This window comes from Coregonus clupeaformis, unplaced genomic scaffold (assembly GCF_020615455.1).
Source record: "Coregonus clupeaformis isolate EN_2021a unplaced genomic scaffold, ASM2061545v1 scaf1038, whole genome shotgun sequence".
NCBI classification, from domain to species: Eukaryota; Metazoa; Chordata; class Actinopteri; order Salmoniformes; family Salmonidae; genus Coregonus; species Coregonus clupeaformis.
This window is the reverse complement of record NW_025534492.1, coordinates 128346-143586: the sequence shown is the minus strand read 5'-3', so window position 1 is coordinate 143586 and position 15241 is coordinate 128346. Positions and strand designations below refer to the sequence as shown.

The 15241-nt window shown below is 42.2% G+C and overlaps 1 pseudogene; it reads left to right on the top strand.

The window, feature by feature from the left end:
* The first annotated feature begins 9571 nt into the window (after positions 1-9571).
* Positions 9572-13851, top strand: LOC123486157 (annotated as a pseudogene).
* Positions 13852-15241: the final 1390 nt, after the last annotated feature.

Sequence of the window (15241 nt, the reverse complement as noted above, 5' to 3'; positions counted from 1 at the left end):
ACTTCAATATCTTTAAAACACAGACTGTATGGTTGAGTTGCTGTCTCTATCATTCAGCCCAACCTTTGCTATTGTAAGTATGTAGTATTATTATTGTAAGTATGTAGTATTGTTATTGTAAGTATGTAGTATTATTATTGTAAGTATTTAGAATGATAATTGTATGGCAAAGTGGTTATGTAGGGGTTTATTTTGAGATTGTATTGTCCAACTCAGATTAAGCATCTCCTTGGAAGCCATTTGTCTGGATGCTGTCGGTTTCATCTCAAACAAGTTCAATGACTTGCCAGCAGAAATCCTTGAGTCCTGTGGAACATTCCTGAAGCATCATACATCTAATGAAAACAATGGGGCATCTAGGGCAGGGCATGATCAGATCATCTTTGAGCCATTGTTTACCCAACATGTTATTTCATTCAATAAGCATTTTTCACCTTGACTGATGTTTGACAAGAGCTCAGATGATAATCCACCTGTCATCTTCATACTGTTAGTCAGGTGGACTCCAACCCACCGTGCCAGTTAAACGATGTGAAAACAGATATACAAACATCTGACAGGGACAGAGCGGAAGTATAAAAACATACTTTTGACTCACACATTGGTTTAAAGGGGATTGACAAATTACCATGAAAAGCATCCTTTTTTTTGTTTGTGTGATCATCACCGTGGTAACAGGCATGGAAACAGAATTAGAACACCACAAGGAGCAATAACATTGGTGAATATGGATTGGATTGGTGAAAGCGTAGTGGGTCGCTGTTTTCACCTATCCAGCCTACCCAAGGAGGGAATGAAGGATGTATTTCCTAAGTAATCTGTAGCAGGACCAAAGCATTATATTTTTCATAAGCAAGTTTTGCACCATTTATGATCAGCATGCATTGTGTACCATACATTTTGAATTGCTGTGGCCATTCGCCCCACAGACACAACAACCCAAACCAAACACATAATGAAAACCTACTCATTAATCAATAAACTCACCATTATCTACAGTGGTAACAGCAATAGTTGTGAAATACATGTAATTGAAATGGAACAACATTCAGGTGTGAAATACATGTATTAACCTTAATCTTTCTTAATCTTGATAATTTAGGCTCATTATTTGTACATTTTTATTTAAATACCTTTCATGTGTCATAACAAATGCATCGTACTGGTGCAAATGCTTACTAGCCGACGAGGTGAACAATCTGTCGATGTGCCCATGAGCAAGGCAATTAACCCTAATTGCTCCTGTAAGTGGCTCTGGATAAGGCACTGCATCGCAGTGCTAGCTGTGCCACTAGAGATCCTGGTTCGAATCCAGGCTCTGTCGTAGCCGGCCGCGACCGGGAGACCCATGGGGCGGCGCACAATTGGCCCAGCGTCGTCCAGGGTAGGGGAGGGAATGGCCGGCAGGGGATTTTGGTAGAGCATGGCGTTTGCAACGCCAGGGTTGTGGGTTCGATTCCCACGGGGGGGGGGGCAGTATGAAAAAATTAAAAAATATATATAATGTATGCACTCACTAACTGTAAGTCGCTCTGGATAAGAGCGTCTGCTAAATGACTAAAATGTAAAATGTAAAAATGGATAAGAGCATCTGATAAATGACTAAAATGGAAATGTAGGCTAAATCAGGCCAATGTCAGAGATTATCAGAGAAAAGTTCAAGATATGCAGAATTACTATAACTCAGGACTTTTTTTCCCCCTTTCGTTTCAGGGTATTATGAAAAAAAAGTATTTTAACCTTCGTTGTCCAGTTCAATAAAACCAGTTACACCGGTAATACAGAGAACATGTTCAGGGTGTGACAAATGAAACAACGTTTGCCATCTGCTGTGACATTCCTCCTGAATGGATGGCGTGTCTGAGGTGGTATAAAGGTATGGAGGTTGGATGCTGGGGCAGATAGGTAGAGAGGGATCCTCCAGAGAGATCCAGGAATCATGTCCCCTTACACACCGGTGTTGCTGCATCTGCTGCTACTGGTCTCCCTGGCATCAGCGGGACACTTCTATGGAGGCTCCATGTCCTTCACCCCCAAAGGGAGGAACGCTGACGGAACATTCAAGGTGAGAGATATTTAAATGATCATTGGCTGCGTTTACACAGGCAGCCCAATTCTGATATTTTGCCCAATTATTGGCAAACGATAGATCTGATTGATCAAAAGACTAATTAGTGGCAAAATATCAGAATTTGGCTGCTTGTGTAAACGCAGCCTTAGTGACCCAATTATTCAGCGACCCAAGTCATAGACTGTTCTCTCTGCTTGGGTACCAAAGCACCAAGTCCGGGACCAAAAGGCTCCTTAACAGCTTCTACCCCCAAGCCATAAGACTGCTGAACAGTTCATAAAATGGCTACCTGGACTATTTACATTGACCCCCTTATTTTATTATGATTTATTCTCTTACACAGGCTCGATGTACACTTACTGGACTCTAACCACACACTTACACATACTACACTGACACTCCAACACACACACACACACACACACACACACACACACAGACACACACATACCTTTACACTCTTCACATAAGCTGCTACTCTCTGTTTATTATCTATGCATAGTCACTTTACCCCTACTAACTGACTGTAAGTCGCTTTGGATAAAAGCGTCTGCTAAATGGCTTATTATTATTATTATTATTATTATTATTATTATTATTATTATTATTATTATTATTATTATAATAACTACATGTACATATTACCTCAATTACCTCCACTACCCAGTACCCCAGCACATTGACTCGGTGGTACTCCTTGTATATAGCCTCGTTATTGTTATTTTATAGTGTTACTATTTTTACTTTAGTTTATTTAGCAAATTGTTCTTACTTTTTTAACTGCGTTGGTGGTTAAGGGCTCGTCAGTCAGCATTTCACCGTAAGGACTAATATACCTGTTGCATTCGGCGCACGTGACAAATACAATTTTTGATTTGATTCTTTACTGTATTAGCATATGGTTGGAATCTTTAGAAATGTTGAATCACATCGCATCTATTCAAATACAATTTATTGTATTACGGTATATTAATAAGGGTGCATGCAATAATTGTGAATTTAGATCAATTATATTCAATCACCATTTATTGTTTTATTTAGCGTATGAGTATTTATGTTTCAATTAATGGAATGCAACGTTTTGTTCTTATCAAATTATTGAGACATAAGAGGCTATAGAAAAAATACATTTGAGATTTATTAAGCTTTTGCATCAATGTAAAATGAGCACCTGGTATTTTCAGAAGGGAATCAAAGAAAACATGAAACTGTCTTAAAGTCATTTTTTCTTAATGTGTCTGTTTTTCCATTTGTTACGTTTGATTCAGTCTGAAATTAACTGGTGCAAATGTTTCACTGGTATAAACACTTAACAAATATGGTGCATGTGTAGGACAGAGAAAGGAACCTTTTTGCACCTATTCTGGCATTGCAGTAAATGAGTGGATTTCTGGCGCGCTATACATACAGCCGCTCAGATCATTTTAGACATGGAATTAGAACAATCTCCAAGCCTTTACCTCCTTAATAACATGCCAAATGTCACGCTTGACTCAGACAGGCTAAGGTTGCTGAAAACTATCCTACTTTGCAAATAAATGTATTCTTGTATTTAGGAAAAAATGACAAACCACCCACTTTTCAGTCGTGGATAAAACAGGTTGCAGACTTTTTGCCATTAGAGAATTAAACAAAAATTACAGAGCAGTGGATCCAAATTTGTGAAAGTATTTTCCCCTGTTATCCTTTATTGAGACAAGCTCTTAAACATTACATTTATTTTTATCGTCAATTGCACACAAGGTCCAACCGAAACTTGACTTCCACTTTTAACCCAACCCCTCTGAATCAGATGTGCGTGAGGCTGCCGCATTGTGCGCCCGGGGAAGAAGTCCCAGCGATTACTTCAGGCACATAGTATACGTTTGAGTGTTTTGTATGTATTCCCTTTGCTGTTTGGTTTGTTTGTATTTATCATTAATATCAGAATATTAAAAGGCAAACAACGAATATGGTGCAAATCTTCAACTGCAGTGAGTAAGTGCCAATCTGTTATCATCTGCCAGTTATCACAGATAAAATGCTATAACAGTCTCTGTTGAACATATTGAAATGATTCTTCGTGAGATTGAAACAGTTATTCTGGCAAAGCTGTTTCAAAACATCCGTTTAATTAGACTTCATCAGTCTAATTATGTTTTATTGCCCCATTACAATGTAACTTTCTGTTCTCCAGGTGGATTTCCGCTACAAGAATACCCATGATGGGTGTGGTTACGCTTACTGGTATTGTTCCTCAGGGAACTGCGGCTCTTCTATCGAAAATGTGAGAGGCACAATTGACACCAGCAGCAGAGGGCGGAGTGCTTACAACAACCAGTGGTGTGAAACTGAAACGGTCGAAACCAGAAATATTCCCAGTGATAAAGCTTTTCAATTGATGTAAGTTTGTTATGAAAGAGATCTATTCAATTTATTGAAATCTGGTAAAATGGGTTTGGCTATACTGTTAAAACCTACTTCTACAAGGTAGACTCCCTCATTGAGGTTTTTTTTCAAAGACCATGTCAAAGACACTAGGTAAAGGATATTGCTATGGTGGGTTTGGTAACATTCCAGCCCAAGTGACCACTTATCTAAATATGTTTTGTTGTTGTAATAGACAAAACAGCTGCTGTTGGATCCCCACAGTAAACGGTCTTGGATCTTGGAGCCTGGAAACTCAAGTGGATCTGGGATCAAGATCGGATACTGGTGAACCCAACAGATCACCAGTCACAGCCATTCTTCCTTTCATACGGTAAAACTTTCTGACTCCATATACAGTACCTCTTTGAACTGATTGTCACGATCGTCGGGAACAGAGGAGGACCAAGGCGCAGCGTTGAAAGCAAACATACTCTTTATTGTGATCTCACGAACAAAACAACAAACGATTACATGCCGTCTACGGTTTAACACAAACCACACTGGAACACACCGAAAGGAACAAGATCCCACAACTATTGTGGGAAAACAGCCTGTATAAATATGGCTCCCAATCAGAGACAACCAGCAACAGCTGACACTCGTTGCCTCTGATTGGGAACCACTCTGGCCAACACAGAAATACTGTAGTGTATTGAGATTATGACGTTGTTAATGTTTAAGTGGATCCAGAGAGAATGTTGATTTTAGTATCAAGAGGGAATGTTTTAGTGTAACGCCACATACAACAGACAGGAAGTGTGTTGTAGACAGGGGAGACTGGTGATTGGCCAGAAGAGGGAGCATCTTTTTGCATTGTTTATAAATAGGGGGCTAGACTACAGAAAGGGCAGAGCGGCCATTCTGAGGCGTCGCTCTCCGGGTGTCATGTCACCTGTCACTTATGCTGAAGCTTGGGATCTGAATAAACTTATGATCAAGGATTCAGTATGAGCGGACTCCTTTGTTTATCAGCAATAATTGCCACCACTCACTCGATACGACAATACAAAACTAGAATCCCGACATAGAAACACAACACATAGAATATACACACCCTGGCTCAACATATAGAGTCCCAGAGCCAGGGTGTGACACTGATCAGGTTTTCTTTGGATATAACTAAGAATAATGCAGAATGTACACGATTATTTTAGGTCATTTGCATAGGTTATTGAAATCCTAATTCCCTTGTTTAGACATATGGCTCCATTTTTGGCTGGCGGTAAGAAGGCGCAAGAATCAAACTCAAGTTAGTTTGCAATTTCGTTATGTAAAAGATAGCGCACCAGCATTTTCCAGCCCTGACACCAGGTTCGGCAATTTACCTGTCTAACTTCAGCTTACTTGCGCTAAAGTGGGAGGGGTGGCAATATTTGAGGTGTGTGTCTAGGGGCAGCCCCCACACCGGTCCATTCTTTTTTTCTCCAGGCCACCTATCATTAGCCAGATATTATAATTTTGCGCAACAAAATAAACAAGTTAGACACGCCCACTGGGCTATTTATTATGGTGGCTGTAACTGTATTTAGACATAGTCTATTTAAACAAGTTGTTGTTTTGTTTTTATTAGAATTTTATTAGAATTATACACTGTATTTTTAGGCCTTATCAATAGCCTAGTGAATTTGATCTTGCTTATTGACTATGTTTGGCATGTCCATGTCCAGACGGCAATTTACAGTAGCCCCTATATCAGTACACATGCTATAGCCTATGGTCATTTCCATATTGAAGCAATGCAATTAGAACAATGTGGACTGCAAACATGTTCAACATACTATTTTTTTGCAAATATGGGGCAGGCTATTTAACGAACTAGGCTGTAACGGACTAACATTCGAATTGGAGTTGATGACAACGCAATAAATACATAAAACACCCTAAATACACAACTTGAAGCAACCACATATTTAGCCATGGAACACGTTCTGATTGGCCAGTGAGGAGCCAAGCCTCGACACACCCACAACTGGTTTATTCATCAAAGCCAAGCCCTTTTGCGCCACTGCCAGCAACTGCGCCTATAATAGTGGTGGTGAAAATAGCTAAACTTTGTCTGACACGCCTCCGAACCAACTGCCAGCGCCCAGACCGATCATTGTGTTAGGTTTGTTAAAATAGAGCCCCTGGAGTTTACTCATTTTAATGTTGTATTTCTGACTCATGTCATTGTAGTGTTCCCCAGAACTGTCAGAGATCCTACAACTTCATGGCCTTTGACCCTGACGGTGATCGTGTCAGATGCAGATACGGATTGGTCAGACCTGAGTGCGATAGGTGTGACCAGCCCTCAGGCTTCTACCTGGATCAGGTTGGTGTGAGCAGTTATTTTCAACCCCTTGAATCTAATGTGATTGTTGATACGCTCCACAATGTGCTGGGCTGTCACGGTGAGACCAAAACATTACAACATAAACCACAACTCATTTGCATTCAATCTATAATGTGATTGCACAATATTGGCATATTGTATTTGGTCTTAACCAGCGATTCCTTTTGTGTTCTAACCTCTTCACTCTGTTAGGGATCTTGCTCCTTACGATACGGTTACACTTCGGCGAGCGGCGTCTACGGGTTTGAACTAGTTGTAGAGGACTTCCCCAACCAACACATCACCCTGTCTTACACCGATGGCTCTAGTTCCTCCAGAACTCCGCTTCATGCAGGGAGACGCCGACGCTCCATCTACCAAACAACCGTCTCCTATCCCTGGTGGTGGAACCAACCCACCACCACTCCTGGGTGGAACCAACCCACCACCACTCCTGGGTGGAACCAACCCACCACGACTCCTGGGTGGAACCAACCCACCACGACTCCTTCTCCTTGGTGGTGGAACCAACCCACCACGACTCCTTCTTCTCCTTGGTGGTGGAACCAACCCACCACGACTCCTTCTTCTCCTTGGTGGTGGAACCAACCCACCACGACTCCTCCTTCTCCTTGGTGGTGGAACCAACCCACCAAGACTCCTTCTCCTTGGTGGTGGAACCAACCCAACATCATTCCCCAATCAACAACCACAGCAGTGACCACCACCACCCCCTGGACCCCTTCCACCCCAGGAAGCCTGTATCCCTCCACTGCTCCCCTCAGCAAACTCCCTCTGCAGTTCTCTCTTCTGGGTGAGAAACACTCCTCTTCTGATGGTTAAGAATGCATTGGATGGATGGATGGACATATTTATTCTACAAACAACAACAAACATGGCATTTATTTGTGTAGTATTGGCCTTTACTTGTGTACGTTTGTGTTCTTTTCCAATTCAGTGGACTCTCCTGCTCCCTCTTGCGATGAGGGAATGTACCTGCCCAGGTTCCTGCATCCGACACCACACAACGGAGAGCATCTCCACGCCGAGGTCAACAAAGAGCTGGAGATCAGGATCAAGGCAGAGGCTATATACTCAACGTAAGGGACAACATCCATGAAAGTTTATGATACAGTATTATACCCAGGATTATATTTCTAGTGCATGCACTCATGGCTGTAACAGTGCGTCCTGGCTGTAACAGTGCGTCCTGGCTGTAACAGTGCATCCTGGCTGTAACAGTGCATCCTGGCTGTAACAGTGCGTCCTGGCTGTAACAGTGCGTCCTGGCTGTAACAGTGCATCCTGGCTGTAACAGTGCATCCTGGCTGTAACAGTGCGTCCTGGCTGTAACAGTGCGTCCTGGCTTTAACAGTGCGTCCTGGCTGTAACAGTGCGTCCTGGCTGTAACAGTGCGTCCTGGCTGTAACTAAAAACGTTATCGCCTGTAGTACTTTGTAACTATTTCAGTGATTACAAATATTTTATTCTGCAATCAATTATTTGTCCTAAGGCAGTCTACTGTATAAGTTCACCAAAAGGTCTAAGAAAACTAAACGTTTTTCAATTAAGAGTAAATGTATTTTCTGTGATTGATTTGGATTGGTGCTGTTGTCTCTTTGCTAAGGGGGATGCTTGTGACGTCTTACTCTGACGTCACCCCACATAAGTTGCGATTTAAAATGGTTAAGGTTAGGGTTAGGTAGGGTAGGGTAGGGGTTCAGGTTAGGGTTAGGATTCAGGGTAGGGTCGTCCAAGGATCCCACTTAGCATTTACCTTGTCCATTTTGCCTCCTTTCTAGGATTAATGATGTCATCGTCAGTGGACCTCTGAACATCACCAATCACATGACTACCCAAGGGGAGTTTGTCATCCGGTGGACACCCATCCGGGACAATCTGGGGGAGTATTTCCCCATTTGCTTCATCACTGAGGGGCTATCCGGGTAGGTCTTATGTTTTATAATGCTAGAAACATCACCAGAACTGCTCTGCTACTTTCTGTATGTTCTGCTACTTCCTGTACGTTCTGCTACTTCCTGTACGTTCTGCTACTTCCTGTACGTTCTGCTACTTCCTGTACATTCTGCTACTTCCTGTACGTTCTTCTATTTCCTGTACGTTCTTCTATTTCCTGTACGTTCTTCTATTTCCTGTACGTTCTGCTACTTCCTGTACGTTCTGCTACTTCCTGTACGTTCTGCTACTTCCTGTATATTCTGCTACTTCCTGTACGTTCTGCTACTTCCCTCTGGAGTTTCCTCTTTTTATCAAATGTAATTTCCCAACGCACATGAGAGAGAGACTAATAATACATGTAATAAAAGTATTACAATGTGCCGTTGTTTACCCTGATCTTCTCTAATACTTTCAGATCTAGCGTCTATCAGTCTGAGATGAGATGTGTTGTAGTGGAGGTCGGACGAGAAATGGTTTGTAGATTCTTCCACCATCAATATGCTGTGGTGTGTGATTGGACAATATGCTGTGGTGTGTGATTGGACAATATGCTGTGGTGTGGGATTGGACAATATGCTGTGGTGTATGATTGGACAAAATGCTTTGGTGTGTGATTGTATGATTGATAACAGATGAAGCTGTGAATACTGTATGATACATACTATATATAGACTACACATCTGAAATCACCAAACGTGACGGAAAGATACAAATTAAACTCAAAATGACTCCAACCAACTCAAATCATGGTTCACAGTCACATTGTTTTGATAGGAGGAAATACAACAATAACAAAATATCTCCCGTGACAGTCAAAGCCAAGGTGGTGTGTGACGAGACCAAGATGACAGTAGAAGTGGAGAAGTCCTCTGTTACTGGAATTCATGAGGACCATCTCCGCCTCAACGATCCCAGTAACTCTGCCTGCGACCTGCAACGCCTCTCCAACAGCACCCACATCATTGGAGTCATCCCCCTCAATGCCTGTGGCACTCAGATAGAGGTGAGACCTCCGAGGTGTCAAATATTATATTGGGATGACATACAGTGAGGGAAAAAAGTATTTGATCCCCTGCTGATATTGTACGTTTGCCCACTGACAAAGAAATTATCAGTCTATAATTTTAATGGTAGGTTTATTTGAACAGTGAGAGACAGAGTAACAACAAAACAATCCAGAAAAACGCATGTCAAAAATGTTATAAATTGATTTGCATTTTAATGAGGGAAATAAGTATTTGACCCCCTCTCAATCAGAAAGATTTCTGGCTCCCAGGTGTCTTTTATACAGGTAACGAGCTGAGATTAGGAGCACACTCTTAAAGGGAATGCTCCTAATCTCAGCTTGTTACCTGTATAAAAGACACCTGTCCACAGAAGCAATCAATCAATCAGATTCCAAACTCTCCACCATGGCCAAGACCAAAGAGCTCTCCACGGATGTCAGAGACAAAATTGTAGACCTACACAAGGCTGGAATGGGCTACAAGACCATCGCCAAGCAGCTTGGTGAGAAGGTGACAACAGTTGGTGTGATTATTCGCAAATGGAAGAAACACAAAAGAACTGTCAATCTCCCTCGGCCTGGGGCTCCATGCAAGATCTCACCTCGTGGAGTTGCAATGATCATGAGAACGGTGAGGAATCAGCCCAGAACTACAAGAGAGGATCTTGTCAATGATCTCAAGGCAGCTGGGACCATAGTCACCAAGAAAACAATTGGTGACACACTACGCCGTGAAGGACTGAAATCCTGCAGCGCCCGCAAGGTCCCCTGCTCAAGAAAGCACATATACAGGCCCGTCTGAAGTTTGCCAATTAACATCTGAATGATTCAGAGGAGAACTGGGTGAAAGTGTTATGGTCAGATGAGACCAAATGGAGCTCTTTGGCATCAACTCAACTCGCCGTGTTTGGAGGAGGAGGAACGCTGCCTATGACCCCAAGAACACCATCCCCACCGTCAAACATGGAGGTGGAAACATTATGCTTTGGGGATGTTTTTTCTGCTAAGGGGACAGGACAACTTCACCGCATCAAAGGGACGATGGACGGGGCCATGTACCGTCAAATCTTGGGTGAGAACCTCCTTCCCTCAGCCAGGGCATTGAAAATGGGTCGTGGATGGGTATTCCAGCATGACAATGACCCAAAACACACAGCCAAGGCAACAAAGGAGTGGCTCAAGAAGAAGCACATTAAGGTCCTGGAGTGGACAAGCCAGTCTCCAAACCTTAATCCCATAGAAAATCTGTGGAGGGAGCTGAAGGTTCGAGTTGCCAAACGTCAGCCTCAAAACCTTAATGACTTGGAGAAAATCTGCAAAGAGGAGTGGAACAAAATCCCTCCTGAGATGTGTGCAAACCTGGTGGCCAACTACAAGAAATGTCTGACCTCTGTGATTGCCAACAAGGGTTTTGCCACCAAGTACTAAGTCATGTTTTGCAGAGGGGTCAAATACTTATTTCCCTCATTAAAATGCAAATCAATTTATAACATTTTTGACATGCGTTTTTTCAGGATTTCTTTTTGTTATTCTGTCTCTCACTGTTCAAATAAACCTACCATTAAAATTATAGACTGATCATGTCTTTGTCAGTGGGCAAACGTACAAAATTAGCAGGGGATCAAATACTTTTTTCCCTCACTGTATGTACAGTATTTATCTTTGTGTGAGACCCATTCACTCCTGGGTGTCTGTCTGAGTTCTCTATATTGAACCTGGTTCGAGAGGATATTCACCCCAAGGCACCACCTAGGCTGACTGATCTTGAATTGGTTTCCTCAGAGGAAGGGTCAAGATGGAATGTTTTGGTGAAGGGTGGCTTATGCTGCCGGTGGGAAGATCTGCCCTCAGAACAGTTTTGCATCTAAAGAGAAACCAACATGCTCGCTCATAACCCAAAGAGTTTCACAGCAACATAGGAACTGAAACGATTGCCGATTTTGATCTTATTGATGTGTGTAGAGTTCAGTGCTGGCAGTGACCACAACATGTAACTGTTTAGATGATTTCCCTCTCCATCTCTCTCAATCCAGGAGGACGACGACAACCTCATCTTCAAGAACGAAATCACCACCTTCGACGACCCCAACGATATCATCACCAGGCACCACCAGGTGGAGATCCAGTTCTACTGCCAGTACGCCAAACGCGGCAACGTGTCTCTGGGCTTCACGGCACACAGGGACAGCGTCACGGTCGTGGAGAAAGGCTTCGGCACGTTCACCTACCAGTTTGAGTTCTACCAGACCAGCCAGTTCACCAATATGGTGGATCCCCGTGACTACCCGTTAGGACGTGGTGGTGAAGCAGATGGTCTACATGGACATCGAGGCCGTGTCCACTGTGAATAACACTGAGCTCTTCGTGGAGTCCTGCAGAGCGACGCCGTACGACAACCCCAACTACCACCCCACCTACTCCATCATAGAAAACGGGTGAGATTGAGCACACAGATTCAGCTTTATTAGCATGAGTGGCAAGGCCACTGTTGGTAAAAGCAAAGTGAGATAAAGACATCAACAATAACGCTAAAAAATAATGACAATAGTAATGGTGATTAGAGAAAGGAAACATATACACTACCAGTCAAAGGTTTGGACACACCTACTCATTCAAGGCTTTTTCTTTATTTTTTACTATTTTCTACATTGAAGAATAATAGTGAAGACATCAACTATGAAATAACACATATGGAATCATGTAGTAACCAAAAAAGTGTTAAATGAATCAAAATATATTTGAGATTCTTCAAAGTAGCCACGCTTTGCCTTGATGACACCTTTGCACACTCTTGGCATTCTCTCAACCAGCTTCACTTGGAATGCTTTTACAACAGTCTTGAAGGAGTTCCTACATATGCTGAGCACTATGTATATATTTTGATTTGTTTAACACTTTATTTGGTTACTACATGATTCCATATGTGTTATTTCATAGTTTTGATGTCTTCACTATTATTCTACAATGTAGAAAATAGTAAAAATAAAGAAAAACCCTTGAATGAGTAGGTGTGTCCAAACGTTTGACTGGTACTGTATATTAAAATATAAACACTAAGGCATTCATCAACCTCACGGTGGACACTTGTCAGTACTGTGAGATGTATAATAGAAATGACAGATTTGAGACATTTGTATAAAGGCTGTGGAATATTCTAGACTAAAAGATTGCTTTACTGCACTTACTGTATGTACTTTACATATTTACTGTACTCTCAGTTTTACCTGTCTGTTGTTTTACCAGCTGCAATGTGGACGAGACGGTCCAAATCTTCTCACCCCGTCACCAGAGGCATTTCCAGTTCGGAATGGAAGCTTTCAAATTCATCGGACTGCACGACCAGGTACATGGGGACAGATTGCTGGATCATTCAAGGGTCGTATCAAGGCTGATATCTTCTTAGTTCAGTGACCTTTAAACCCTCTGGCTACAGGTGTACATCAGCTGTTCAGTGATCCTGTGTGAGGCTGGGAACCCCAACACCCGGTGTGCCCAGGGCTGCGTCAACTCCACCTCCCCCAGCCTGATGGCCACCACCACCGCAAGAGAGAGGCCGCCATGCAAACGGCCAAGCACCACATCTCCCAGGGTCCTTTGCGCCTGAGAAGGAGTTCAGAGAGCTCAGGTAACGGCTGTAGCTGTAGATAAGCTAGAAATCAAACGTTGTTCTTTGAGTTATTGAAGAGACGGTATATTGCAGAAGTTCTTATCCATGATTTAGGAAAGACCTCTGCAGTCAACATTTTTCAACAGGCATAAGCAATAGCATCTCAAGATAAATCTCTGGATAAAAAGGTGTTTTTTGTATCACAAAGTATTTTTGTGTTAAAAAAAAAGGCATTTACGTGTTTTCTTGTTTTTTCTCCAGTGACCAACATGAACATGGTGTTGATGGCTGGGTGTATCGTAGCAGCCGTTGCCATGCTGTGCGGAGTGATGCTCTACAAGGCCAAAACATCAGGGGTTAAATACCAACCCCTGACAGCATTTGAGACTTAGTCCGATGGCAGCCGTCCTTTCACATGTAGCCTGCACTATATAAAGAAGGATGGTGGGAAATATAGATCATTTGAAAAGTGGTCTCTGACTTTTACAATGAAACGCTCTCTTGGGATCAATACAAGAATATACATTAATCCGTAAAACGTACTTTTGCAGTGCCCTCTAGTGTACAGATGACGTGCAATATACAAAGACAGAAAACCTATTAACCACACAACAACCATATAAGTAGGCCCAAATGGCTCCTACGTCTTGTTTTAACAGTTAAATGCCTGGTTCTTATTATTATCTGTATTGGGATGTGGGGATAGTAATGTAATACTGGGAGTTGACACGTTCTGGAAAGGCTTTCTATATAGGCCAGGGTCTGTTGAACCAGGGATCAATTACGTTTATTTGTTATGATTGTGTTACATCAAAATGGGACCCTGGTTAAAATAAATGTTTCGTCTATATGATGTAATGAATTACTATAAAATGGTCCTTTTGATAAATGAATGTATGTGTATTAATTTAGCCATGGTATCTTACACATTAAACATTTACATACACAAAGATGCTATGTACATTGTATCTAAAATAGTGTGCATGATTTTCCCTGGATCCACAGCAAACAAATGCCCCTTGTGCCTCCTCACATGATCCAACATGGCTGCCCTGTTACATATGGCCATCAGTGGAGCAGGAGTGCTTTGATTAACATTCTGCATGATCCAACATGGCTGCCCTGTTACATATGGCCATCAGTGGAGCAGGAGTGCTTTGATTAACATTCTGCATGATCCAACATGGCTGCCCTGTTACATATGGCCATCAGTGGACCAAAAGTGCTTTGATTAACATTCTGCATGATCCAACATGGCTGCCCTGTTACATATGGCCATCAGTGGACCCAAAGTGCTTTGATTAACATTCTGCATGATCCAACATGGCTGCCCTGTTACATTTGGCCATCAGTGGACCCAAAGTGCTTTGATTAACATTCTGTTGAGGAAATGTAGACCTATAGGCCTAATGCAAAGAAATAATGTGTCGATTTTTTTTAAATTATTGAATTTCTTGTTGTATACACAATTCAGCTTTAAGCTGCCATGTGTACTGGAATAAAACTCAACTATAAATAAGTTGATGCCAGTGGAGGCTTCTGAGGGGAGAAACGGCTCATAGTAATGGCTGGACCGAGCGATTGAATGGCATCAAACTCAAGGAAACCTTGTGTTTGATGTATTTGATACTGTTCCCTCTTATTCCGCTCCAGCCATTACCACAAGCCTGTCCCTCCCAATTAAGGCGACACCAACCTCCTGTGGTTGACACAGTTCAGCGTTGAATACAAGTACTGTAGCATAAGTATGTTGATTTACACTGCCCTCCTGTGGTCAAATATTAGTTAAATCCAGGATTATTATCACCCAGAATAACAGTATCGATTGTAGTATGTAGTATTAAATTCAAGCATAATGTCTTGTCTAGTTTGCCATAG